This window comes from Rattus norvegicus, chromosome 19 (genome assembly GCF_036323735.1).
Source record: "Rattus norvegicus strain BN/NHsdMcwi chromosome 19, GRCr8, whole genome shotgun sequence".
Taxonomy (NCBI): domain Eukaryota; kingdom Metazoa; phylum Chordata; class Mammalia; order Rodentia; family Muridae; genus Rattus; species Rattus norvegicus.
The window spans coordinates 63,517,065-63,543,460 of NC_086037.1; the positions used below are offsets into that span (position 1 = coordinate 63,517,065).

General features: G+C 45.5%; 1 protein-coding gene and 1 long non-coding RNA gene across 6 annotated transcripts in view; one reads left to right on the top strand and one right to left on the bottom strand.

Annotated features, from left to right (window-relative positions):
* On the bottom strand, window positions 1-24,544 carry LOC120098661 (uncharacterized). Of its 5 annotated transcripts, none has more exons than XR_010060263.1 (4): window positions 24,183-24,527; window positions 9,967-16,752; window positions 1,788-5,519; window positions 1-172 (listed from the first exon to the last, which is right to left on the bottom strand). It is a non-coding gene; the product is annotated as an uncharacterized LOC120098661 (long non-coding RNA). The 5 variants fall into 5 exon arrangements; XR_010060261.1 differs by lacking the exon at window positions 1-172 and having other exon boundaries at window positions 826-5,519; window positions 9,967-10,112; window positions 16,322-16,752; XR_010060262.1 differs by lacking the exon at window positions 1-172 and having other exon boundaries at window positions 826-2,961; window positions 5,388-5,519.
* Cdh13 (cadherin 13) overlaps window positions 1-26,396 on the top strand; it is a 1,037,872-nt gene that overhangs the window by 258,814 nt on the left and 752,662 nt on the right. The gene's annotated exons all lie outside the window — the stretch shown is intronic.

Genomic DNA, 26,396 nt, shown 5'->3' on the forward strand with positions numbered 1-26,396 from the left:
CCAGCCCTAGCATCCATAGAACCAAATATAACTCACGGTCACTCATAATCATCATTACTACTCATCGTTACTACCTCATTCTAACTTCTTGAACTGGTCAAGAGGAATGGACAGGTCTCATGGTTTCTTCTCCACTGTTCAGCGCTCTACAGTTCAGGGTCCTCGGAAGTAGCTGGGTACAGAGAGGTAGGAATTGGGTACCCAGGATAAGTATCATGACTTTGCATCCTTCATTCTCCTTCCTTCATCACTGCTCATGCAACCAGTGCACATTTGTCCAATAGCTTTTGATATGCAGACAAATAGAAGATCCGTTCATCTTCCCATCACCGGGGTGTCTGTTGTTCCCTTGGTTAGTGTTTTAACTGAGGACTTATCTAGATCAGGTTGACCTTTGAGCTTGTCTATGAGGGATTATCTTGACTGTTGTTTGAGGTGAGAAGACTCCTACCCTGAATGTGGGCCATGCTGTGTATTGCTGGTCTGCACCACATGTATGTGAGCAAAGAAACCTAGGCAAGCAAAAGCAAGGATATAAACATGTCTATTCTCTTTGCTCTTGACTGTGTTTTGAGGAGACAGCTGCTTGAGTCATCTTAATTTCTTCAAACTGATGGGCTATAACGTAGGATTGTAACCTAAATAAAATACTTTCTCCCAAAGCTGTTCTTGGTCACAGAAGGGCAGGTAAAACCGTTGCCTACACTTTCTAACCCAGTGAATCACACAGGGCTCTTGAGACCTTCAAGTGTAGTTGCTACCTTGGGATGTGGCGTGAACATAAAACACACACCAGGCTTCAGAGACATAGCATAGAAGAGGATATTTCTTTTTTTTTTTTTTTAAATCTCATGAATAGTTCCTATGCCGTATAAAATAATGATTTTTGACTCCACAAAGTTAAATAAAATATATTATTAAGATGATTCCTATCATCAATGAAAACGTTTGATTTTACTTTTTAATGACGCTCTTGGATAATTTAAACAGTATGTATTAGGATTCTCCTGCGAAGCTCTCATCTACTGAATGGAGAAAGCTGTGGGAGCAGAGGGCACTGAGAGCACAGAGCTGTGGCCAACGAACTATGGGGAAAGTATGCAGCCATGGGACTTTGTCCACACAATGCTTGGGGGTGGCGTGACAATACCATGAGGGATGAGTATGTGGAGAGAGGCCATACCCAGTTGTCTGGGGCTGGGGTTTGGGCTGAGATAGACTCAGGCTTAGGGACCAAATTCTGAGCTGGAGCTTTACACCCCAATAGAACCAGATTCACTGATTAAATGGGACCATCGGCCTCATAGAGGCTTTGACTGCCTTAGAAAGGGTGAATCTTGGTGCAAAGATGCCGCGAGGTAAGAATTTGTGGTGAGACCAAAGACAAAGGCATTGTTTTGTTGCTGTGACAAAGGAAAGGAGGACTTATTTTGGCTCATGGTTTGAGGGTATAATTCATCATGGTGGGAAAGATGGGGCATCAGGAGGGAGGCCACATGGCATTCACAGTAAGAAGAGAGAGAGATGGGGTGCCAGGCCTCAGCTCACTCCTCTCTATTCAGGCCAGGTCTCCAGATGATGGCATAGTTCTAGCCAGTTTTAGGGTAGGCCTTCCTGTAATAAGTAACTTAATCTAGAAGCTACCTTACAGAGATTTGTTCCCATGGTGTCTCTAAAATCCTACCAAAAATTAACAATAGAATAAATTATCACAAAGACTCTTGGGAGATCACACTGGTGGGCTGGAGTTTTGAGTACTTTTTGGAAGGGCTATCTAAATAGCTTACCCATGGCCTCTCAGCTGTGCACAGAAATAGAGGGCAAGGTGACCTTTCACTTGTTCTATACACCGTCTCCATGGTCCCACTGTAGCCCAGAATGTGGGAGGAAGATAAGTCTATGACGTCAGGTGTATTCCACGGTGATTTTGAAAATTACAGCCCGGTAGCATGAATTTGCAGGCGTAATGCATTTACCCACGGCCCCTGGAGTGCACTAGAAGACAATTTCTTGGTGTTTAAAAGATTATCCTTTTAATAATTCATTGTTCTTAACAACACAATACATCAGTGGTTTACACCGAAGTCTTGTTTTATCTGCAATGCACTTCCAAATTGAAAGGTCTCATAAAATAACACTTAGCTCTCAGAATCCTTAGGTTGTGTAAAGCTCAGCTTCATATGTGTTTGATGATAATGAACATCTGCCTCCTTTATCATCCACTGAGAGCTCTGATTTAGGAGCTCTGGTGTAAAGGAGGCCCTGCTTACAGGTGGGGTGTGTGTGTGTGTGTGTGTGTGTGTGTGTGTGTGTGTGTGTGTTTAGAGGCCAGGGATTAATGTCAATTATGGTTCTTAGTCATTTCTCCACCTTGCTTTCAGGGTCTCTCACTAAACCTTGAGCTCAGCAATTGTCTATACTGCTTAGCTAGCAAACTCTAGGGGTCTCCTGTCTCGGTCCCCAGCAGGGGTATTGTAGGCCTGTGTTATCAAGCCTACACGAGTTTCACACGGGTGCTGGGATACCAAACTCAAGTCTTCATGCTTGCATTGCCCAGTTTTCTGTCTGAACCATCTCCCCAGCACCATGATTTTTCCTCTGGTAGGCAGAAAGAACAGAGATTGTGGGGGGCAGAGTATCTTGTCCAAATAATGGCTCAGTGTCTGCTATTAGCAAATCTAACTAAGTAAATAAATAAATAAATAACATACCACGAGTCATACAGACCCTGCTCTGGAGTTGAGTTTTATTTGATTATTGGTGATCCTGGCTGTAAGATTTTCAGTAAATGGATGAGACACTTAGCTCATTGGCCAAGGCCTGGGAAGTACCTGGTCGGGAAACAGAGGAGCGAGCAGGAAATGGATGCTGTCAGAAAGAAGTCAAGGCTGGGGGAATGAGGACAATTGCTTGCTATTTTCTTCTTTCCAGAGTAAACCAGTCTTACACGTCTGTAAGCTTCTAGAAATTGGGCAGTGGAGAGAAAGAGATTGTCAGGGGGAAAGAAGAGTGTAGGAGAAAGTGTGTGTGTGTGTGTGTGTGTGTGTGTGTGTGTGTAAGAGAGAGAGAGAGAGTGGGTGTGTTTGTGTGTGTGTGTGTGTGTGTGTGTGTGTGAGAGAGAGAGAGAGAGAGAGAGAGAGAGAGAGAGACCTGTTTCTCTGAGGCAAAGGGAAGAATGAAATTAGGAGCAAGGGTCACAAAGCAAGTGTGAGACAAGGGGACACTGGGCACCAAGGCAGGCCATATTTCTGTCTGGCTCCCAGCTTCTGTGTGGAACAATGAAAACCTTAATCATCTTTTCCTTGGCTACACAGATGAAAGAAATCCCAGGGCAGACATGCGTCCTGGCAGAGGGGCTGGAGTTAGTTACCAGGGGTGTGAGTTAAAGGGAACAGGAGGAGAGCTCCTGAGCACTGAGCCCCAGAAACAGAGTTTAAGCTCATGCTGGACGCAAGTTTGAGATCAGTGCAGGGGACACTTCTGGTGCTTGAGCTCAGATGGAGACCCCTCCAAGGCTGCCTCACCTGGCTGAGGTTGTTTTGGTTTTTGTTGTGGTGGGTTTTGTGATTTCATTTCCAGAAGGAGAGCACAAGCTCCTGGAATCTCTTTGGGGCTTATAAGTGTCTGAGTAGGAAAAGGGGTGTGGTGACCTTTTCTGGGTGTGGCATTACTGTTCCTATCATAGCTCGTTCGCAAGCAAGGCAGGGACCCAGATTGGGGATGTATGTCAGTTCTTCAGATATGATTTACCCAATTAACAAAGTCCTAGTAGAATAGAGTATTTGTCGTGTGTGTGTGTGTGTGTGTGTGTGTGTGTGTGTGTCTGTGTGTGTGTATGTGTGTGTCTGTGTGTGTATGTGTGTGTATGTATGTGTGTGTGTATATGTGTGTGTATATGTGTATTGTATGTGTGTGTATGTGTGTGTGTCTGAGAGACACAGAGACATAAAGACAGAGACAGACAGAGACAGAGAGACAGAGAGACAGAGAGACAGAGAACCAGCTCTTAGGCATGGCTAGAGGGCAAGAACAAGTATGGGCAAGTTGACCACAGATTTTTATCTTGCAGGTCTGAGGATGGTCACGGCATGTAACTCTGACAGAAATATTAGATGAACAAGCACTTATATTAGGACCTCCCTATACTGCCCAGGCTGGCTGTCCCTGAATCCTCCTGCCTCAGCTGAGCGTAGTGGGTTTAGTTGAAGGGTACATGGCTGTACCTTCTGCGGCAGGAGGCACACTGCTGGCGAGGAGAGATCTGCTTAGTGTATTTTTCCCTCGAGGAACGTACGACAGCATACAAACTGGATCACACAAAACGGTGTCTGGTAAGCACATCTAACACACCAAGGTGTGTCCTAGGTGCATCATTCGTCCTGAGCTGTCCAGGTGGGCACCGACTCTGTGACAGGCTGTATGCTAAGTGTCAGCTGCAAACCAAAGCCGAGCATGGGTAGTGCTGCTGACGAAACTCAGAAGCCAGGATGGGATCTTGGAACTCACAGTGCTGTGTAGCCTACCCTCTTACTAGGGGAGCAGGACTTCTATGTCAACGTCTTTAGCCCAAGACTTCTAAGGGTCTTGGGAAATCAGATAGGAATTTGCTTTCCCCGAGTTAAACCTCAGAGAACTTTTAGTGACTCTCCCAAGGTCATAGGGCTGTGAGGTGGTAAAGCCAAGAAAATCAAACACAGGTCTGATTCTAAACCTCCCCGAGCTATTTCCCTACAAGTCTCCCTTAATGTGCTCATTTTAATGTAAGAAAGAGCTGCCTAAAAGGCTCACGTACGTGCGTGGGAGGTGGCTTGGAAAAGCTTAAGAGACTGACACAGTCTGTAAGACCCAAGGACTTCACACACCTGCTTGAAGCAGCACTCAAGTGGGTCTTTATGCTCGGAGGGGCTTCCCCTACCCAGCTCAAAATTGTCAAACCCACTGGGAAGAAAAGCCTCCCCGGGGGTTTGCCGCATAAAATAAACAGAAATCAATTTTGACTTGTTTTCTAATCATGATAAATGAAGCCAGGTTAAGGGGGGGAAAAAGCTCTCTGAGCATTAGTTGAGGAACATTTTGCCAAGATGCACTGGTCTCTGACAAGCAATTAAGAAGCCCTCTGATTGTGCCTGGCGGTACCACAGCTCAGCACACTTCTGATGAATGCTCATTTTCCTCCTTTCCTTGGGATTTATTTACTCACCTCACCTGCGGATGTGCGTGGCTCCTTCACCTCACCCACCACCCTTCTCTCTCAAGTGTCTGTGCTCAGGTCCTCACAACTGTACCCGGCCATTAATCAGCACCATGGTCATTGCTACTGCCGAAATCGCTACTGGGCAGAACATGATCAATCCTCCCTTCCCCTGAGTCATCCTCGACAGACTTACCTGTCTAAACCCAGATTCGCATCCTTCTGACGGTCTCTTAAAAGACAGAGATGCCGGATTCTGTAGCACACAGCTGGAAGGGTAGAACTGGGGACACTGAGGCAAGGCCAGTAGGAGATACATCGGGAGACCCTGTCAAAACAAACCAAGAAAGATGAGAGAAAGGGGGAGAGAGGGAAGGAAAAGGGAAGCAGAGAAGGGAGGGAAGGAGAAGGAGGAGGAAGGGGAAAAGGGGAAAGGAAGGGAGAGGAGAGAAGAGGGCGAGAAAAAAGCCAGAAGAGTCTGGCCTTGGGTGGTTTGTCAGAAAGAGAGTATTCACTCTGAACTGTCACTAGCAGGAAGGATCCACCAGAGGAAGACTGAATTTTGGGTAAGCAGGAAGGTCCTTGCAAAGTGAAGGCGGGTGGGATCAACACAGCCCTCTGCCCGTAACAGTCGACTTCTTCCTATAGTCTTGGCATTGTCTAAATCTTTCTTAGGCTGCTTCTCATCAACCCTGCAACAAGCCACAGGGTAGTGAAAGCTTAGCTTTGTAAACATGGAGTCAGAGGTGTGTGTCCCCGTTGACTGGCTAGCTGGCTAGCCCGCTGGGCACAGGCTAGGATAGGCATGTGAACCCGCAGTAAACTCTCTCACTCAGATCCTCTGTTGGACTGGGTTTCCACACCTACCCACGGAATCAAGAGCTTCTAAGAGCTGAGGCACAGCCTGCCTTCCCTGGGATGGGAATCAGGTAGTGGGAGACTGTCCAATCAGGAGCACCGCTTCATGCCCTCAGCATTCCTCCTTCCTGCTTCCTTTCTCATTTCAATCTTCAAAGCTAATTGGAAGATACTTCTGCCCTGGGAACGTTCTACTGGGAACCCAGACGGTCATGTGTTTTCTCTCTCTTTAACAGCAGTGCAGACGGAGAAAGGGGCAGGAAGCTTTATGGGTACCACATGTATAGGGGTTTTAGAATAACAAGTAGAAATAATCCTTAAAATGGAGGGTTGAGGGTGGCAGTGGGTCTTCATTGTCAACCTGACACAGCCTAGTGAAGAGTGTCTCAATAAGGGCTGTTTTTATATTCTTGGCCTTTGGGTGTGTCTACTGAGAATGGTCTATGGTTCCTTGCAATGGAAAGACCCAAGCCACTGTGGGGAGCCCCATTCTTTTGGTTGTGTCCTGGAATATACAGGAGGAGAGAGAGTGAGTTGGGTAGAGACATACACATTGATTTCCCTCTGCAACCCACTGTGGGTGTGATGAAGCTATTTCAAGTTGCTGATTTCTTGATTTCCCCACAATGATTGACAAGAGCCTCTAATTGTGAGCTAAAATAAACTCCCTTTCCTCTGGGTTGCTTTTGCTGGGGTATTTTATCACAGCAACAGAAATGATACTAGGAGAGGAATGTAAACTTCAATGTCTCTGTTTCATAAACATCAACACAGAGGCATAAAGAGGTGATGTGGAATTTTGGAGTCCTCATAGCTAGGACCAAATTCCAAGCCCAGCGTCCATCCATCTGCTTATCAGCCCCCTCTCTTCCTCCCTCCCTTTCTGCCTATCCCCCCTCTCTCTCCCACCTTCCTTCCCCCCCCGCTCTTTCTCCTTCCTTCCCTTTCTCACTCCCTCTTTCTCTCCCTCTCTCCCTCTCTCTCCTCCCTCCCTCTCTCCATTTCTCCCTCCTTTTCTCCTTCTCTCCTTCCTTCTCTCTCTCCTTCTCTAGCTGCTACTTGCCTAACTCTATGTATATGTTATCAAACCCTGTGATTTTCTTCCAAACTTCATTATTATCTTCCATCAAGTTATCATCCATTTTATATTGTCTATTTCATCTATTGATTACTGATTAATAATCTATCCTTCACTTTTATACCTATGGTCTATCTTTTGTCCATCTTCTGTCTGTATTTTTCCTTATTCTCCCCTCCCCCAACACAGCACTCTCTTTCCTCCTGGAGGTTGTAGAATGCTGTGGTTTTCTTCCAAACTTGATTTTTCTATTAAAATTATAACCTGCCGCTAAAATATTTAAGCACGTAAATTAACTTGTGTTAATTATGGTATTTTCAAAGGTGACAAGCAATTAAAGTGAGATTTGAAAAAAACAAAAACCACCTAAATATAACTTGGCATCTTTCATAATAACTATGAACCTTTGTCAATCATAATGTTATCTAACCCCAATGCGTATAAGGCCTAAACAGAATGTAAATGGCTTTTTAAAATGCTGATACTCCCAGGCATGTTGGCATCCAAAGCCATTACAAGTGGCTTTATGTTTAGTCCCTAATATTCTCTCCAAAAGGAGGTTGAAGTAATGGTTTTCTAGTTTCGTCAGGAGATATTGAATCTCCTGAGTGCTACCATCTTTAATGCTTACCCCATGCATCGTGAGAAGGCAGGGCATGCTATTCATGGGAAGAGGCAGAAGTTGCACAGGTGAGTGGTCCCAGTCCAGTACAGTCACAGGTTCACAGACAGACACCATGGTCTTTGCACTGTGCCTCTGCTTCTCAAGTCTCCTTTCAGATCAAGGCACAGTGCAGCAGGGAGCACGTCTGACTGGGAGTTAGTGATCAGACCTGCTCAGACCGGCTGAGCACCTTGTCTAGCAGGTCACCATTCCATATGCACCGTAATTTCCCAGGAGGACAGAGCAACCCTTGCACTTGGGGATCTTGGCTCCATCTACAGCTCCAGTGTTTTCCAGGCTCTGACTCTAATTACTACATTTTGAGTCTTCTTTCCAAGTCCCTGAAACTCATATCAATAGATCTTCAGGGGAGCTGGGGGCCTTTACAGTTACTATAAATATCCAGTATATGATGGGAGTCGGATGGATGATTTGACCACTCATATGTCGCCCTTGCAACAGCTTTGTCCGTGGGTAGCTAGCACTGTGCTCAGTACCATGCACCATAAGAATCAGGTCCTACTCCTGATGTCCCAGCACTTGTGAGGTAGAGGCAGGAGGATGGGGACTTCATGATTATCTTTGGCTATGTGATGTGGTCAAGGAAGGCCTGAGATATCTAAGACCCTATCTCAAAACCATATCGCCCAACTGTTCTACGAGAGAGACAGAGAGAGAGAGAGAGAGAGAGAGAGAGAGAGAGAGAGAGAATGGGACCAGATGGCCAACAAACAAATGAATGACTAATAAAACCGTGAAATGCAATAAATAAATAAACAGATTAGACAGGTAGGCGGAGAGAAAGAATCAGAAACTTATACGATAGAATTTGATTTAGCCGTAAAGAAAAATAAAATTACGACATTTGTGGGGAAAATAAGTGAATCAGGAAAGCATTGATAATAATAACTCAGGTGCCCCAGACTCTCAAAGACAATGTCACAGGTCCTCTTATATCAACCCTGCCTTTTTACAATGTATTCTTCACTGATATGTGTGTGCTTGTCTGCTTTTTGTACTGTTACTATAGCTCAGTTTGGAGAAGCCAGACGATGCTTACTTAGAAACCACACCATGGCGGTTGCCTAGTGTTCTGTGGATTTTTTCTTAGAATTGAAGTTGAGTCAACAAATCAGAAAGGAACAGAGTCATGTGGAGGTGATGGTTTGCAGAGAAGATGGGGCACTGGGCAGTAGCTCCCTGTGTATGTACCCCTCAGCTTGTTCTCTGCAAGATTTCTGGGAGAATGTTCCAGAAATTCCCAGAAGCACTCATTTAACCACATCTATCTATTATACTGACCAAGAACCAATGTTTTTGACAGGGAGGCTTCTTTGGTCAAAATCTCACCAGGACTTGAGCCTGCCTCATCCTCATCTGTCACATGTCTTCACCAACATCCCATTCCAGTGATGGAATAGATTCTTTTTTTTCTTTTTTTCCGGAGCTGGGGACCAAACCCAGGGCCTTGCACTTGCTAGGCAAGCACTCTACCACTGAGCTAAATCCCAACCCCGATGGAGTAGATTTTAATCTTGAAAAACCAAAAGTAAACCTTCTATGCTTGCAGTGAGACCCCGGTCCATTCCCCCTCCATTCCTCTATTCCCATTCTATGAAGAAAGGTTCAGGTGATGTTAAAACCATGTTGTCTCATGCTGATTTTCTGTCTTGAACTAGAGGAAGAACTCCCCAAACAGCTACATTTGGGTGAAGTGTGTGGGGCAGGAGTCAGTGAGAGTAATGTCCGCCATGGTCACCGCTGAGTTTGACTTCCTGTAAACAAGGACTCTATCTCTGGCCTACTGTTCGTGAGGAACTTGGGTATCTCTTCCACTTGGTGAAGATGGTGGGTCTTTGAAAACGAACCATGATCTGCATTGTCCAAGCTGTTCTTATTTAACTTCGATTCCTCCATATGAACTACATTCAATTCTCAGAGTGGGTCCAGGATCCCAGGAGATTGAGCACTGTGGCATACCTATGTCTTCTGTCTCCCCCTTGCATGGCTCATTCTGCTGTCAACATCATTCATTAACATGATGCTTCTCTCACAGCCAACGAGCCAGTATGTATGTGCAACTATTAACTAAGCTCGACAGCTAATGGGAAGGCCCACACTGTGTTTTACAGTGCCTCGTGTTTTGACAAATGCACACTCTGTGTAATGGCTCACCTGGGTTGCCATCTTGGTGGAACTTAGAATCATCGTAGAAACGCATCTCTGGACGTTTTTGTGAGAGGGTTTAGAGACTGAATTAAGCGAGGTGGGAAGACTCAGTCTAAATGTAGGCTCTCTGTTCCACGGGCTGACATCCTGGACTGGGGGAAAAGAAGAAAGCGAGCTAGACACTGGGCTTCATTTCTGTTTCCAGATTGAGGACCCAGTGTGACTAGTTACCTCATGTTCCTGCCACTGTGCCTTTTCCACCGTCATCGTGATGGATGGGATGTCCCCTCAAACTATACCAGACACCTGTTTCCTTCCCTAATTTTTTGTCAGGATCTGACCACAGCAATGAGGAAAGTAACTGCTACTCCATGAATGCACGGTTACGTCATCAGATTCTGTTGCATTGCCCTAAATGGTTTCACACTGGGCTCCTGTTTCCTCCTCATTCCTAGCAACTAGTAATCTACGTGTCATCTCCACAGTTTCTCTTTTCCATGTGTCCACACACATAGAATCTTCTAGCATGTGCTTGTACTGGGTAGATTTTTGTCAGCTTGACACCAACTAGAGTTACCTGGAAAGAAATCACTATATATTTAGGTGCCTCCATCAGATTGGCCGATGGGTGCATCTGTGGGGCATTTTCTTGATTACTGATCGATGGGGAAGCCCAGCCCACTGTGATTTGTGCCAGCTCTGGGCAGGTGATTCCCAGGCCATTTAAAGAAGCAAATTGAACAGGTCATGCAAAGCATTGTTCCTCTCTGGCCTCAGACTCCAGGTTCCTGCTTTGAGTCCCTGACCTGACTCTCCTCATTGATAGATCTGTAAAGCAAATAGCCCTTTCCTCCAAAGGTTGACTGTGATCAGTGTGATCAGTTTTATTCCAGCAATGGTCGGCAAGCCAGGGCCCTGCTCTATCCAGACTTCCTTCTTTCCACAAGCAGTGCGCATTCTGGATTCTGTCTTAGTTATTCGTGCTTCCTTTAAATGAAAGGAAAGGGACAGGGTGAAATTCTTGACTTAAGCAACAGAAAATAGCATTCTGTGTCAACATTGCTGATGTCAATGGCGAAAGTCAATCTATCTATGGGTCAAAGAAGAAGGAAGACCTTTGCTGCAGGACCTTTGCTGCCATGCTTCATGCATCAGATGTTATGACCCCAGCATGAAATAGGGGCACACTGTTCAGATTTCAGGAGCACCCACAGTTTTGACAGCCACTGCAAGGTGTTTTGGAAGGTGAGCACAATCTCTATGTATACTCCATCCACTGACAGAAAAGTGCTATGGGTGTATTAACTATAAGAGGGCTACTATTGTGCATGTGCTTCTAAAATGTGCATTTTATCATTTTTAAGTCATCCAGCTCACTTCTAATGGTTGTTTTTACATGAATCATATACAGTGATGGTTACTTCTTCCCAGGTTTTGCCATTACACATGTGGTAAGGTTGCTAACCGGTCTTGCTTTCTGTTGCCGTGATAAAACACTGACCAAAAACATCCTCGGCAGGAAAGGGTTTATTTGGCATAAATTTCTACATTAGAGTTCATCAGGAAGGGAAACCGGAGCAGGAACTCAAGGGAGAAACTGAAGTAGAGGCTGTGAGGGAGCGCTGCTCACAGACTTCCTTTTGCTTGCTCAGCCTGCCTCATAATACATCCTCCCGGCCACTTGCCCAGAAGGGCACCATCCGCAGTAGAATGTCCCCCCACATAGTAAATCAAGAAAATATGCCGTATGCAAATCTGATGGAAGCAGTTCTTCACCCGAGGTCTCCTCTTCCCATATTTGCTTCAAATTGACAAACATTAACCAGCACACTAACAGTAAACCAATAATGGGGATTTTTCTTCCCTCTGACTACAGGGGACTACATTTCCTATCTCCTTGATGCTAGCAGGTCCAAGCTCCAGGACTGACTTTGGACATGTGTAGGCAAGTAGCACATGCCATTTCAAACCACAGTCGGAATATGGTATTCAATTCTCCAGCCTTCTCTTCCCATCTGATAGATTCTGACATCCCTGTCATCTTGTCCCCTCCATGTTTATGAGAGTCACAACTCTGGCGATAACATCCTTGCATTGAGCACAGGCAGGGATTGAACCTTCAGAGATAAAGAGATGGCTCAGTCAGTAAAGCACTCGTCATGTAAGCCTGAGGACCTGAGTTCAGATCCTCAAAGCCCACCTAAAAGAGCCAAGCCATCTGTAATTCTAGTTCTCAAATGAAGGGATCTCCAGAGCTTTCTGGTCAACCAGCCTGGCAGAATGAGTTCCAAATTCAATTAAAGATCTTGTCTAAACGAATAAGGTTGAGAACAACTAAAGGAGACACTGATATGTAACATCCACATGCCTCCTTCAGAGTAACATGTATACAGTATATACATGAGCACACACACATACATGCACACACATGCACAAGCATGTATGCACACTTGTATGTGTGTGCACATAGACACACATACACAGAGATACAGAAGGAAGGGGAATCAGCAAGAAGCAAGAAACATCACTGACTGAGGATGTTGCTGTCATTACATAACCTGATCTAATACAGCTCATACCCAGAGCCATGAGCAGCTTCCTAGACGCTTTCGTCTGCACCCGTGACTGTGATTCTACAGTAATGGTGTATAGCACACCGTCAAGACATGATTTAGCTTTTAAAGCTTTATCCAGCCCCCACCTTTGTCCTCTGCATCTCTTGACTTAGATGCTCTATTATTTATTCATGGTTTATTAGGTAAATATCTTCCCCAGACGAGCCCCAGTCTCCCTGGAGTCTGCCAGTTCTTCTGCATAAGCCTCCGGTGTTAGCGATTGTTTCATTAAATTCCAATCTGAAGGATAATCCCTGCTGGAAAATTCGTTCTGTCTTATGAAAGTCTCCTGGGCTCCGAGTCTCAAACCACTAACCAGGTTGCCCTGTTGTTTGGTGGTGTTTATTGGAGGTTATGTGATATCAGGCCTACTCTCTGTGCATTTCCAGCATGAGTCACCCTGTTAAAAAAACCTTTTAGGTTGGGAGATCCAAAATTAGACAATGTGATTTCGAAAAGCCCACTATCTGTTTTAGCAAGGAGCAAGAGTACCAATCACTATCCAGAAGGCCTGGGATGCTACACGACTCAGAGCCAATGAGTTTGCCTACTCTGACCTTTATCCTGAGAAGCAGTGAGTCAGGTGAGGGGCTTGTTCAGGTAGGCAATGCCCTCCCCTGGAAGTTAGGAGCAGGACAAAAATGCTTAAGTGGATGAGGACTTAGGGCTCATCCCCTACAGAAGGCCAGCCTCTAGCTTCTGGCCTGAAGCTCCCAGCAGAGTATGAAGACCCTATGTGAGTGGTAAGCAGGCAGATAGAGGCAGTGCAGAACTGAGAGCTCTGTAACTCAATTCTATAGCTTTGTTGAAGGCTGACATTCTATCCAACTTCCCTTCATTCAGACATCTCACCTGGATATGGAGCGTGATGAGATTTGTGTGGAAAAGCAACTTCTGTCCACAGAGGTAGACAGGAGTACACAGTAAAATCCAGGAGCTGTCAATCACTCCAGCCCACTAAAACTACTCTATCATCAATTGCCTTTCACCCCACCTCCTTCCTCACCTCCAGCTGCCATCACCTCACAGCGTCCAAAGTACCCCATCTCTACCTGCTTGAGAACACAGTGACCCCAGGGTGGCTCTGCATGGGCTGACTCTTGAACTGGTTGCCATGCGATCCTGAAGGTGCTCCCCCTGACGCTCTGTTTGTAAAATGGGAAGAAGCCCAGAGCCATGACTGGAAATGAAGGAGCTGACCTAAACAGGCAGGAAGAGTGTCTGAAGAATCAAACCAGCATCGCCCAGACCCCCTGATGCAGACAGAGAGCCCCAAAATGTGGACATCTGGCGATAGCAACTTCATCTTAGGACCCACCATATCCTCAGATATATGGCCCCTCAGAATCCTAGCTCAGAATCCTAGCTTTTGGTTTTCAATACTCCCAACAACCCCATGATGAACTCACTCTGAGCTGACACCCCCTTGACCTACCTCATTTCTTAGGTCCTTCCATGGCCATCGAGCTGTTGGACTCCACGCAGATGGACTTCATTCCTCATGTTCATAACTCATGTTTCAACCCTGATCTAAGCAGCTCCCCCCAGTGCAGTGCCAGAGCCCCGGTTCTTTCTGCCTTGAAGTAGAAGCTGTCTCTATCCTCTCTTGAGGCCCCATCCTGCAATTACTGTGGAATTCCACATGTGGAAGCAGTATCTATCATTCCTTTCTGTTTCTTCCCTGTATCCCTCTGAGCCTTATCTAAACATGGCCTCCTTGTGTCAAGGAGTTCCTTTCTGAGGGTTGTCTCTTTTATTTGTTTAAATGACTAGTAAAAGTTGGCATTATAGAAGCATTCCATCCCAGTTTGCAGAAACTAAATTTGACCCAACTAAATTCCCCCAGCCCATTACAGCCTAAAACATGTATAAGGCTCCACAATGAATGCGTAAGTGGAGCGCAGACACTTATTAAATTATGCATGAATGAATATAGATAGACTGACTTCTTAAACAGTGGGGTCCTTTGCTGTAGAATAAAATGCTCTTCTTGGTCAAAACACTTCTTTAAAAAAGAACGAGCGATTAATAAGAAAGATAGTAATGTACATAAAATAATTTGATTATAATACTGTTAGCTGAGTTTACTCCACTGACCCTTGGGGAGAGGAAAGCCATAATTTGTGTATTCTGTTATTGCAAATAAGGAGAGTGCTGTCTAAAAGCTGTCTCTCTGCATGTTTGTTGTCTCGACATTATGAAGTCTGTATTTAGTCCTTATTCAAACATACACGATTGATAATCTCGTCATCCACACTGAGGAGTAAGACACTCAGAGTAAATGTTGATTTAATCAGAAATTTTAAATTTGTAGGAAATAGATAGGAACTCGGAATTTTAAGGAGTATTGAATGGGGTCTAAATAGTGCTTTCGGAATTAGAGCTTACCATGCGATTCTAAAGGGCAGAGGGCTCACCTACAACAGAGACAAATGCCATGTGGAGATATAAGGGGCTCCAGGAGCAGCTGACTAACCAGAACAGGTATGAGCATCCAAACAGGTGCCTGTGCTCTTTCAGCCACAAGTTTGGGGTTGAGATCCTCCCTTTGCAAGATCTGGTCTTGTCTGGGTCTCTGGACCTACTATAATGGGTAAAAGAATCTATCCATCCAGGCCATGGGTTCGGAGCCAGGACTGAGCTGTGGTAAAAATAAAAAAGGGGAGGAACTTCTCTTGTTCTCTCACTAGTTCAGGCTCCGGCAGGCCATTGGAACTAGGGCCAATTGATCTCAGTGGCTTCATGCTGCCCCCATCTACTTTCTGACCCACTGTCTGTGAGCCATTCCAACACGGCACCCTGTCAGGCCACCCCACCCTCACTCACAGCTCCCTTGGCTGATTTCCACCATGCCAGGCATACACATCCCAATTCTGTAGCGGGCCTGGTGCATCCAGCCACCATATACTCTCTTGAGCTCAATTAAATTGCCACATGAAGGAATACATCCCAGAATATCCTCTGATTCAATTGATAAGGATATAAACCTCCCTTCTAGATAAGATATAATTTTCCCATCTAGACAACACAAAGTCCTGTACACATCCATCCCTTAACAACAGTCACAACAACCTGTAATGTGTGCAGAGAGGAATCTTAACATTCGCAGCCATGTTCTCTCGGCTGCCTCCTCCTTTCGCTCTGCTTCTCTAAAACGTTCCTCCTGCCCATCCTTCCTTCTCATCCAATGGCAGGCCTTGTTCTGTCCTGTACTTGCCTTCACCTGCCTAAGGACATCAACCTTCGCTGAGTTTCCACTGCATTCTAGAACCGGCTCCTACGTTGCGCAACCGTCCTACAGCAGGCTCCCTGTGACAAGGACCCACTCATTACTAACAGTGAGAGCGTCCAACACTCAGTGGGCTCCCCAGGGCCTCCTGTGCAACCTTCATCCTGACTGTCTACAGGAAGATGGCTTCAGCTTTCTAATGTTATTACCTCCATTTTCCAGAGGATATGGAATAGGAGCTTAAAGTTTTGCATGTGGAGGCAGTCAGTCCACTGTGGCCAGTTCACAATTGCGACTTCGGTCAATCTGCCCTCAGCTCTCCCGCCTGCTAGCATCCTTGCTGAAGTTGTTTTCCTCCAGAGGAATCTAGTCCTTGACAAGCTGCATTTCCTCAGCCAAAGGAAGCATCCCTAAAGGGTACCCAGGACAGCTGCTGATGCTGTGAGGCTGGATGAGAATGGGAAGCATCTGTTACAAGGACCTCTTCTCCCTGACGAGGGCTAAGATCTGTACTTACCTGTAGGTGGAGGGTAAATATTTAAGATTTATTTAAGGAATGACGCCTTTTTAGTAAAATGGTGGATGTAGGTTCTCTACCAAGATCATTGACTTCACTGGCCCCAGTAGTTGGCCAATTCCTGCCCCCAGAGGCTTAAGGGACTGCAGTGACAGGCGGCAGAAGGATTGTGAGAGTCAAGGAGCAGGAGGCTTCCTGGGAGAACTCATCTTCTCGAAATGTGAGAGAAGCCACATCAGCGAAGTCTCGTCGTCACGGCCACCTAGAAAAGGCCTGAATGAAGGCAACACCAATAGCCACGCTGACATGGGAGGGGGAAATCTCACCGCACCCTTAATCCTAGACGAAAATAGGGATCTCTGAGACTTTGAGTAATCGTCTGCCCCTGGGAAGAGCTCCCGGCTTTGTTATTCAGCACCAAGCGGTCAACCCTGAAATAACAAATGTACAAGTAACATTACACGAACAACCCCTCCAGCCAAAAACTCTATACTATCTCTAAAAGTATTAAATTGCTCAAGAAATTGTAGATCAATATACTTGAAGTTATAAAGCGTCCAAAAAAATAGAAGGTGAGGCCATCCGCTGAATCCTCAAGCAGTAAGTGCTATGCAGAGAAGGCCCCTTGGCCTGGTTGCTAGTTCAAGGGATGAGACACTATGGCTATGGCTCTGAGACAAGGGAGAAGCAGGGAGTCTCCCCAGATCATCCCTGCAGCTCATCTGTCAGATCCTCCAAGTTTGCTTAGCTAGGTAGTTGTAATATCCTTAACTCTGGTGATGTCAAGAGGTTTCATGGTGAACATCAGCTGGTCTCGCTGAAAATGTTGGAAAAATATACACAGACATCTCGGCACAGCGCTTCTCCAGGGACAGTGAACAGAAAGTATATGTTAAGTTTTCACGAGGTATAATGGTGGAAATTTACACTGAATCCTAATTCACTTAATAGCCTGTTGCCTTTTAGAAATGGGATGACAAAATGTCACCCTGAGACAGGTTAAGCAGCACTCTGACAGGATGCTCTGTGTGAAATGGCCTAATTTGGTGGTGATAGTGACGGTGCTGTGTAGGTGCAGATCAAACCCTGTGTTTTCTATTGTCTTTTTTATGGTCAATTAAGATAGTGTTAGGACACAGACTTAACAGCAGAGTTGTCTAATGTGACAGACTGAAGCATGCCCTCCGATTCCAAGGAGAGTGTCCCTCTGTAGCAGTGTTTCTCAAGATGTCTTACCTGCTTCTGATTTGGACTTGACTCAAAAAGCTGAACCAACATATCGTGGAAATGGTTTTGTAAACCGTAACGAAGGTATCTTTCTTTAACAGCTTCCTGCCCAAAGATGTCAGGGTGCTTTACAAACTTATCAAAGTGATATACACAGGTCGTTTGAGTCCAGGCTGAAATACTAGGGCCTGAGGGAGCAGGAGTCATTGGTGAAAAATCTCCCATGCCAGGCCATGGGCAGGGAGGAAGCGTGTCCGGCATCTCAAACATCATGTCCTACTGGAGGGCCTTCCTAGTTCTCAGAACTGCAGCCCAGTCTGCCACATACCCCAAGGCGATACTTCTGTGGGAGTGACGTTTGAAGGTTGTCTACCCCATATGTTCACGGCTGTGTAGTCCCTCATAAAGCTGCCCCTATGCTTGGGAGATGACATGGTTGGCAAAGATCTTGTCACACATGATCTTGGCGATTCCATTCTCAATCTGCAGAAGCCCTAAGGAAAAGCCAGGTATGGCGGTACACGCTTTAAGTCCCAGCAATATGCAGGTGGGTAATCCTTGGTGCTCACTGGCCAATCATTCTCATGAATTGCATGCCAGCTGGAGACCTTGTCTCAAAAGGAACAAGAGGGTTTAAAACTAATTGAGGGCTGGAGACATTGTTGCACCTTTAAGAACCTGCGCTACTGCTCTTGCAAAGGACATGGGTTGAGTTTGACTCTCAGTGTCCATAGAGGGTGGCTGACAACCATCTGCAACCCCAGCTCCAGGGGATCCGATGTCTCTAGCTTTGTGTGTGCACTTGGATTCATGTGAACACGCAGGCAAACACGCACGCGCGCACACACACACACATTAAAAAGAAAGAACAATAAATCTTTGAAAAGTCAGTAAGTCTCATTCTGTTTCTTAACAGGCAAGTCAGCTCAGGGGGAAACAGGTTCATGGAAGCTTCTTAAATTATAGGGAAGATCTGTCCACTCTTTTTTTTTTTTTAAAGGCACATTCAGAGCATTGCTGAACAGAAGGATTTTTTTTTAATGTTTTTTTTTTCTTTTTTCTTTTTTTCGGAGCTGGGGACCGAACCCAGGGCCTTGCGCTTGCTAGGCAAGCGCTCTACCACTGAGCTAAATCCCCAGCCCTGAACAGAAGGATTTTAACTTGCTTTTAATAATTTAAATTTTTTTAAGTTTTAAAATGTCAATAGTTTTTTTTTTTTTAAGTCAGGGTTTCTCTGTGTAGCCTTGGCTGTTCTGGAACTCACTTTGCAGACAAAGCTGGCCTCGAACTCATAGAGATCCACCTGCCTCTACCTCTCGAGTGCTGGGATTAAAGGCATGTACCACCAATGCTTGTCTAAAATTTTAATATCTTTAAAAGTTTAAAATATTCATATTTAAAATGCCATCGAGAGGCATTTGAACATTGCTAGATGGCACAGCCATTTATCCCATGGAAAATAAATATCGAGGACCTAAAGTTTAGAGCGACAGAGCAAATCTAATTTGTTTCCTTCCACAGACAGGGTGGAATTCACTGCACCAAAGGGGATATGGGGACCAGCTGTCCCACAGGCTTTGGTAATCCGCTGCAGTAAGGGTTTCAGGTGTATTTAGAATTTATATATTGGGAAGCATCTGTTACTGTTATGCGTCTGATGGTTTATACATAGAGATATGGTTATATATATACATAGCCTACTTCATGCCTTGTCTGCGGGATGGTGACAGCACTTTTATTAATCTATTGAAAATTTTTCATTGCTATTTCATTCTTCTCAGACAGGAGCTAACTATGCAGGATAGGCTAGCCTGGAGCATGCTATATAGCTCAGGACTGACTCAAACTTGGAGCTCCTTGCCTCAGCTTCCTGAGTATGGGGATTATAGATGTGTACCACTACACCGAGTTTATTATATGTCCTAATTTCAGTCTCAAAGTAAGAAATCAAGAGATCTAAAGAATAGTCCCCACTGGAAGAAAAAAGTAGAATGCCAGGATTTATGCTCCTGCCTATCTGTAGAACACATTTAAGATGTTCTTAAAATCAAATGGACCAGCTGGGTTATGTAGCAATCCTTGATACTATATCAAAAGTAAACTCTTCCCAAGTCCAGACGAAAGTACACACACATTATAAAGTGTCTGCTACCAAACCCAAGAAGAGAGATAAAGGCATAAGTGCTTGGTATTTGAACTGACACAATGCAAAGGCTCATGGGAAATGTGGTCCTAAGTGGAAGGAACCCACATGAACTAAAGGCTTGTGGGAAGTGGGTTCTAAGCAGAAGGAAAGCTGAACCGGCCGCACCGCTGTCCTCAGAGAAGGGAAATGGCAGAACAATGGCCACAGGCGAGAGGAAGAGGCTATTCTGGTGCTAGGCAAGGGGCCAAATGTCTCACAGAGTCTGAAGGATGGGAAGAATGGCTTTGCCAGTCTTGGTGAGGGACTCGAACAGAAGTGTATAGCCAGATAGGTGTCTCTGGTAGGAGGAGGATAGAGAATCCCAGCTTAAGTGTATAGAGACATGAGCAGAAACAACTGAGCAGAAACAACTGAACAAACCAAGGACCAGAAAGGACCCTAAAGGACTTAAAAACCTGTAGGAGTTGAGGAAAGGGGAGGGGAACACAGAGAGGAGGAGGGGAGAAACAGGAGGGAAAAGGGAAGCGGAGGGAGGGAGGAGAGAGGGCTGGGAGGGGGAGGGAAGAGGGAGAGGAAATCTCAGAAGCGTGTTGTGATAAATGTGAATTTCTCTAATAAACTCAGTGGGGAAGAGGATCTAAAATAAACAGGTGTATCCGTAAGGGCATAACCCTCCACCATCACACAGGGTCCTAAAGTTTCCTGACAATAACAGATTTTAAATGAGCCAAAGAAAGTGGAGAAAGGTTTGTACCAGCAATTGCAGGCAGACGGACCTGCTGTCAGGCAGGCAGCGCCCTGGTAAAACGGGAGAGTGAATGCTAGCCTGGGTAGGCTCAGGACGCTTCCATTTCCACGATCAAAGGAAATAATCATCACCCCGTGAAAGGCTTCAACAAATATAAATAGGAGAAAATTGGGGCCTGGGATGCTTGAGAAGATGATAAAAGTACATGCTATTATTGATTGAAGCAAATCCCCCTCACAGGAGCAGAAGAATTCCTTCTCAGGGAGACGCCACGAAGCCCTTGCTTAGGATCTAGCAACAGTCTCTGTAATTCCTGAGGCATCATGAAGAAAGAGAAAGTGTGAGGAGAAAGAAGACGGACTTGGCTAGCTTTTTTTTTTTTTTTTCCTTTTTAAACATAGAGGAGGCATTTTCTGGAAGCCGTAGCTCAGTGAAGCTAATCCCCAGCCTCAGCTCATTTCTGATCCCATGCAGCAGTGCATCCTAACTGTTGTCCAGTTGTCTTTGCTCACTCATCAAATGCTGTGTGCTAGACTCCAGGAATTCACTGGAAAACAAGACAGAGGAGTCCCTGCTTGAATGCCCGGTGGCATCAAATAATCGAAAGACGCTTTAAGGTTCTGAGAGGATAAGGGTGAGATTGGGGTCATTGGGTCCGTGAGGAGATTGTCAGGATCCCGACATTAGTGAAGGTGTCTGGCATCGCTAGGGATGGAACCCAGTTCAAATGGCTGAAATGTGATAAGGGTGATGTGGCAAGAGCCTGGGGTTGGGTGTGACTGGATGTTTGTTTATGGAATTGAGGGAAAAGCGAACTTCTAGGTCGTGTTGTTATTGTTATCTTTCTTCATTTTTCTTTCTTTCTTTCTTTCTTTCTTTCTTTTTTTTTTTTTTTTTGGTTTGTTGTGTGAGACAAGATCTCTTACTACCTAGTCCAACCTGGCCTGAACTCTTTGGGAAGCCTAGGGCCCTTCTTCAACCTCCCAAATACTGTAGCTACAACATCCAGCTCTCTTTAGATAGCTTTATGTGGTTTTGCTACCAGTGAACCATTGCTCGTATAAAACGTGAGGAAAACCTCACTCTTTGGGGAAGTAGGAAGAATTTGCCAAATATTAGTATTTTTGCTTAATATTTTATACAAAGGCTTTTTTTCCTTTAGATTACCCTTTTAAAATCCTTGATAAAATTCCCTGGAGAAATTTTACCGGTCTGGATTTTATTTTCTGAAAATGTTTTTTTTTAATTACTGGCATATTGTTACTTGTGATTTTTTTCTGTTTCTTTGTTGTTTTGGGCTACTGAGAGTTTCAGTCTCCTCTTGAGTCAGTTTGGAATTTGTGTCTTCATAGCCATTCGCCTGGACTGTCTAACTTACTAGAATGCAATCATTCACAATATTCCTGCATAACCCCTCCTATCTCTGTGAAATCAGGAGTAGCGTTCCCCGTTTGCAGTTATTAACTTGATGGCCCACGCCCTTCTCCGCCATCTTGCTCAGCTCCGTTTGCAGCTATTAACTGATGATCTACGTCCCTCCCGGCTTTGTCAGCCTAGCTAAGACCTGTCAATCTTGCTGATCTTGATTGATTTCCTTTATTGCTTTTCTACACCTTGCTTTAAATATAGACACTGACAAATTGAATTATATCTGGCTGAATAACTGTCCCACACAGGCAACAAATGAAAGAAGGAACCTGAGAGTGGGACGGCTAAGGGGCTGTGGGATCAAGGGGAAGGTGAGCGGATTCTGTCATACCAGAGGGCTGTACCCACAAGCAATCAATGGACAGGACCTGTGGGAGGGTGGAAAATAGTCTCATCGTGTGCCTAAGAGGGTAAGATCTCTGGTAAGCCAAGATATTCAGGGTTCTGGGTTTCAAACTCAGTGTCTTATATATGCTCTCTACCACTTATGTATGTGTATACCAAGTCTTTGTGTGGCCACTACCTTGGCTCCTGTTTAATTATGTCTAAAAGGGAAGATCACAACGTGTATCCCAAAGAGAGAAGGCACCCCACTCTCCTCGGTGTCTAGTACACAGTAAGGATTTAGTGACCATTAGAGGTTTATTTATTTTATTTATGAGTGCACTGTAGCTGTCTTCAGACACACCTGAAGAGGGCATCAGATCCCCTTACAGATGGTTGTGAGCCACCATGTGGTTGCTGGGAATTGAACTCAGGACCTCTGGAGGAGTAGTCAGTGCTCTTAACCACTGAGCCATCTCTCCAGCCTTTTGGTGACCGTTTGTTACATAGATGAAGGGCTGGCATGCGTGGTGTGTTCAGGACTGTATTTGGCTAATCCTAAGCGTTTAGTATATTTGCATAGTCACTGCTGTTGGTGCTCTGCTCTGGAGACTTTCAAAAAGCATTAGGCTAGGTCAGGGTCTTTCCAGCTCAAGTTTTAAGAAGGAGGACACCCTCTTTTGAAGTCTGTAGATAAAGGTGGCCTCTTAGGGAGGGGACAGAGTAAAATCCTTGCTTGCTGTATAAAGCCACATGACTGTGGAACTTGAGACAGTACAGGTGCACTAGCCATCTGGACTCTTGGGGTGAGCCATGTCCTTTGCTAAGACAATGTCCTCAACCCCAGGGAAGAAAGCCTCGAGCACCCGCAGAGCAAAGCCTGTGGGGGGGAATTGCTGGTGTCTGAAGCCGCTCACCCTCCTCTTCCTGCCTTGTTTCCTTTGTTTTTTGCCTACAGCATGTACTCACTAGTCCTTGTCAATCACCTTTGACATGGTTGCTTGTTAGTACCGAAGCAAACTAACCGTGGGGCAGAGATGTGTTTCCACAGCCCCTCCACTCTGCAAAAGGTCACAACATCATAGTATGGGTCCTGTAAGCAGAGTTTCACTACTGAAGACTCGATGGGTGGGTGGGGGTGTGTGTGTGTGTGTGTGTGTGTGTGTGTGTGTGTGTGTGTGTGTGTGTAGGAATGAGCTTCTCAGAACTTCTAAAAACCCTTCATGGGCAAATGAGTCCTGAACCTGAGTTTCTTCTTATACAATCAAACTTGATGGAGGATATCGGATCCAATAAGGTTTTTCTAGGGAAAATGATTAGACGCCAAATTTTTGTAACAAGACGCTTGTGATAGCTCATCTCCATTGTCAACTTGATGTGATTTAAAATCACCATGGAGACAGTCCTATGTATCTCAGTACGTTTCTGTAAGGGCGCTTTCAGAAAGACTGACCGAACTCAGGAGGAAAGACCCTCCCCGAATGTGGGCGGGCCGCACCCTCACCTGACCAGGGTCTTGGATTGAATAACAAGGAGAAGCCAAACTGAGCACCAGCATTCTAGGAATCTGTCTGCTTCCTGACCGCAGGTGCCACATGACCCGGTGCCTCGTGACCCGGTGTCACGTGACCCAGTGCCACGTGACCCAGTGCCACGTGACCAGGTGCCTCCAGTTCCCACCACCATTCCTTCTCTGTCATGCCAGATTGTTAAGCCCCAACAAACCCTTTCTTCCTCAAGTTGCTTCTGACAGATAATTTACCACAGCCGTGAGAGAGGTGACTGAGAATCTAGTCGCTGGACGTTAGCAAGAAAAGACAGCAGTCCAAAGGCTTAATTTCTAGGTGGCAGATTACAGTATGAGAACCGCTGTTATTCAGTCGGTATAAAGACCCCTTCTCTAAATGCTTCCCTTCCCCCAACCCTTAAAACACAACATTTACAAATGAAATGAGCATTTAGATTTAGGATAAAACCCATCCACTAACCCAAAGACTTTGAAGGGGAAAAAAATATTAGAAGAGAATGCTTCCTCAGGTGCCGGTTGTTTGTGGCATCCTAGAACCTTCCGAGGTTTCTGTGACACCACCTCATTACTCAGGTCTGCGACTTCCCATCTGTGTTGTCAATTGGGTCCTGAGGTTATCCGAGACCCATAAGAAAAGCCACCAGCTACCTGCTTTTAGTGCTTTTAAGACAAGCACGGGGAAGCAGGTGTTACCATTACCAGAGCTGAACGGAAGGTCTCCTGCTTGGTGGCACTGCCTCTCCTCAGTCTCTGTGGCCAGCATTTCTCAGAAAACAGACCCAAATCATAAATAACAAAATCACAGTGTTAGAAACATTGAGTAATGGGTGTGGCTAGGGTTTAGAATTTTATTAGGAATGAACTGCCCCAGCTGTCCTCTGTGACTTCATAACCCGCCACACCCCTTTTTAAACTGATAATTCATTTTTTAGGCACTTTGCTATGGCTCACTGATGCATGCCTAAAAATTAAAAAAATAAATACTTTCATTTTCTCCTTAAAAATCTTCCCAGGAGACTTGGAACCGCATGACCAAGATTGCTCAAATGGGTGGATCCCAGCTATTTGTATCCTTTAGGCATCATGCGAGACCCGGCCTCTCCTCGCTAGCCAGTTTGGGCTGAGCGCTATGTGATTCCCCTTGTAGGAGAAGGCAGAACCCACCAAGAGCGCCTGGGTGGTGTCATGGTTGGCTGTTTGTCACCTTGACACAGCTAGACAGAGGGACCCTCAGTTGAAGAATGGCCTCCATGGGATTGACCTGTGGACATGTCTGAAGGGAATTTCATTGATTACTAATTATGGAAGGGTCCAGCCCACAGTGGGCAGTACCATCTTAGAGTGGGTGGGGCTTGGCCGTACAGGAAAGGTAACTGAGCCAGCCAGAGGAAGTAATCCAGTAAACGAGTTACTCTATGGTCTCTGCCTCAGTTCCCGCCTTGGATTTCCCAGTTGGCTTCCCATGAAGATGGAAGGACCTTAACTTACAAGCCAAACAAACCCTTTCCTCCCCGAGTTGCTTTTGTCAATGTTTTAATCCCAGCACCACAGAAACAAACTAGGACATGAGTGCAGGTAGGAACCTCTACTAGCTCGCAATAGCATCCCCTCCTACCCCCGCATCAGGCAGAAGAGACAGAGAAATAGAGAAAGGGCTCAGAATACTAGGGTCTGCTCAGAGCATGCCCAGTGTTGGTCACACAGAAACAGAGTAACGCGCTGTTCGCTGTTCCTAAGAATAACTGCCACAGGCAGGGGCGTAGGCTCAGCACTGCTGGGTCCGGTTGTTTAACAGGTTAGGCTGAACATCAGACACTGTCTATATTCAAGGTCAGACGACAATGTCAGCCTTTTCCCAGCTACCATTTGCTCTGGAACCCCACAATAGATATCTGCTTAACTCCTATTGGTCCGAAAAGTCACATGGTGGTGGTGTCCGCTCTAGAGGCTGGAGCTGTATTTATATCCCTAGCCATTGTGAGGGAAGCAGGTTGGGAGAAGGAGTTTAGGAATGGGTGTTTGGTCCAACATGTAGATATTATACTTGCTCTGTATTAGAATAAACCCATCAAGGAGCCAGACCTGGCCTCAGTCCTGAGTCTAGGACCTTGGCTGACCAGCCACAGCTGGATCCTGTCCTCTCTCTGCCTCGTGGCTTGGGACACTGCTATAGTAGATTCAAGCTTCAGGGCTTCCTAACAGTCAAGCTTGTCTCCTTCTTTGAAACATTCTGTTTGCAAAGGTCCGTTGGTTAGGTCTGAGTTTCACTATTTTTAAAACATTTGACAGAGACCTGAAAAAGTAGCTCCCAGAACCTCTGAGGGGCAGAGCTGACAGGGAGGGAGGCAGTGCAATTCCAGAAGGCAGGTAGGAACAAAAGCAGAAACTCCAAGAATGAATCATTTGAATTACTATGCGGACATATGTGGGATGAATGGATATTTTGCATAAGGTCACAAGTTGTTGACCCGTTTTCTAACAGATCAGCTATTAAATAGTGTGGGTTTGGCAGGCCATGTGTTTTTTGGTTGCAACTACTATAAAAAATGGTGAACAGCACAGTCCTGAGTCCAGGGTCCTGAGTTTGTGACCTTGGCTGGCCATCTCCATAGTGACCAGGTGTTGAGAAGATACAAGATAGATGGGGAGGGGAATCCTTCACCTCAGCACCTCC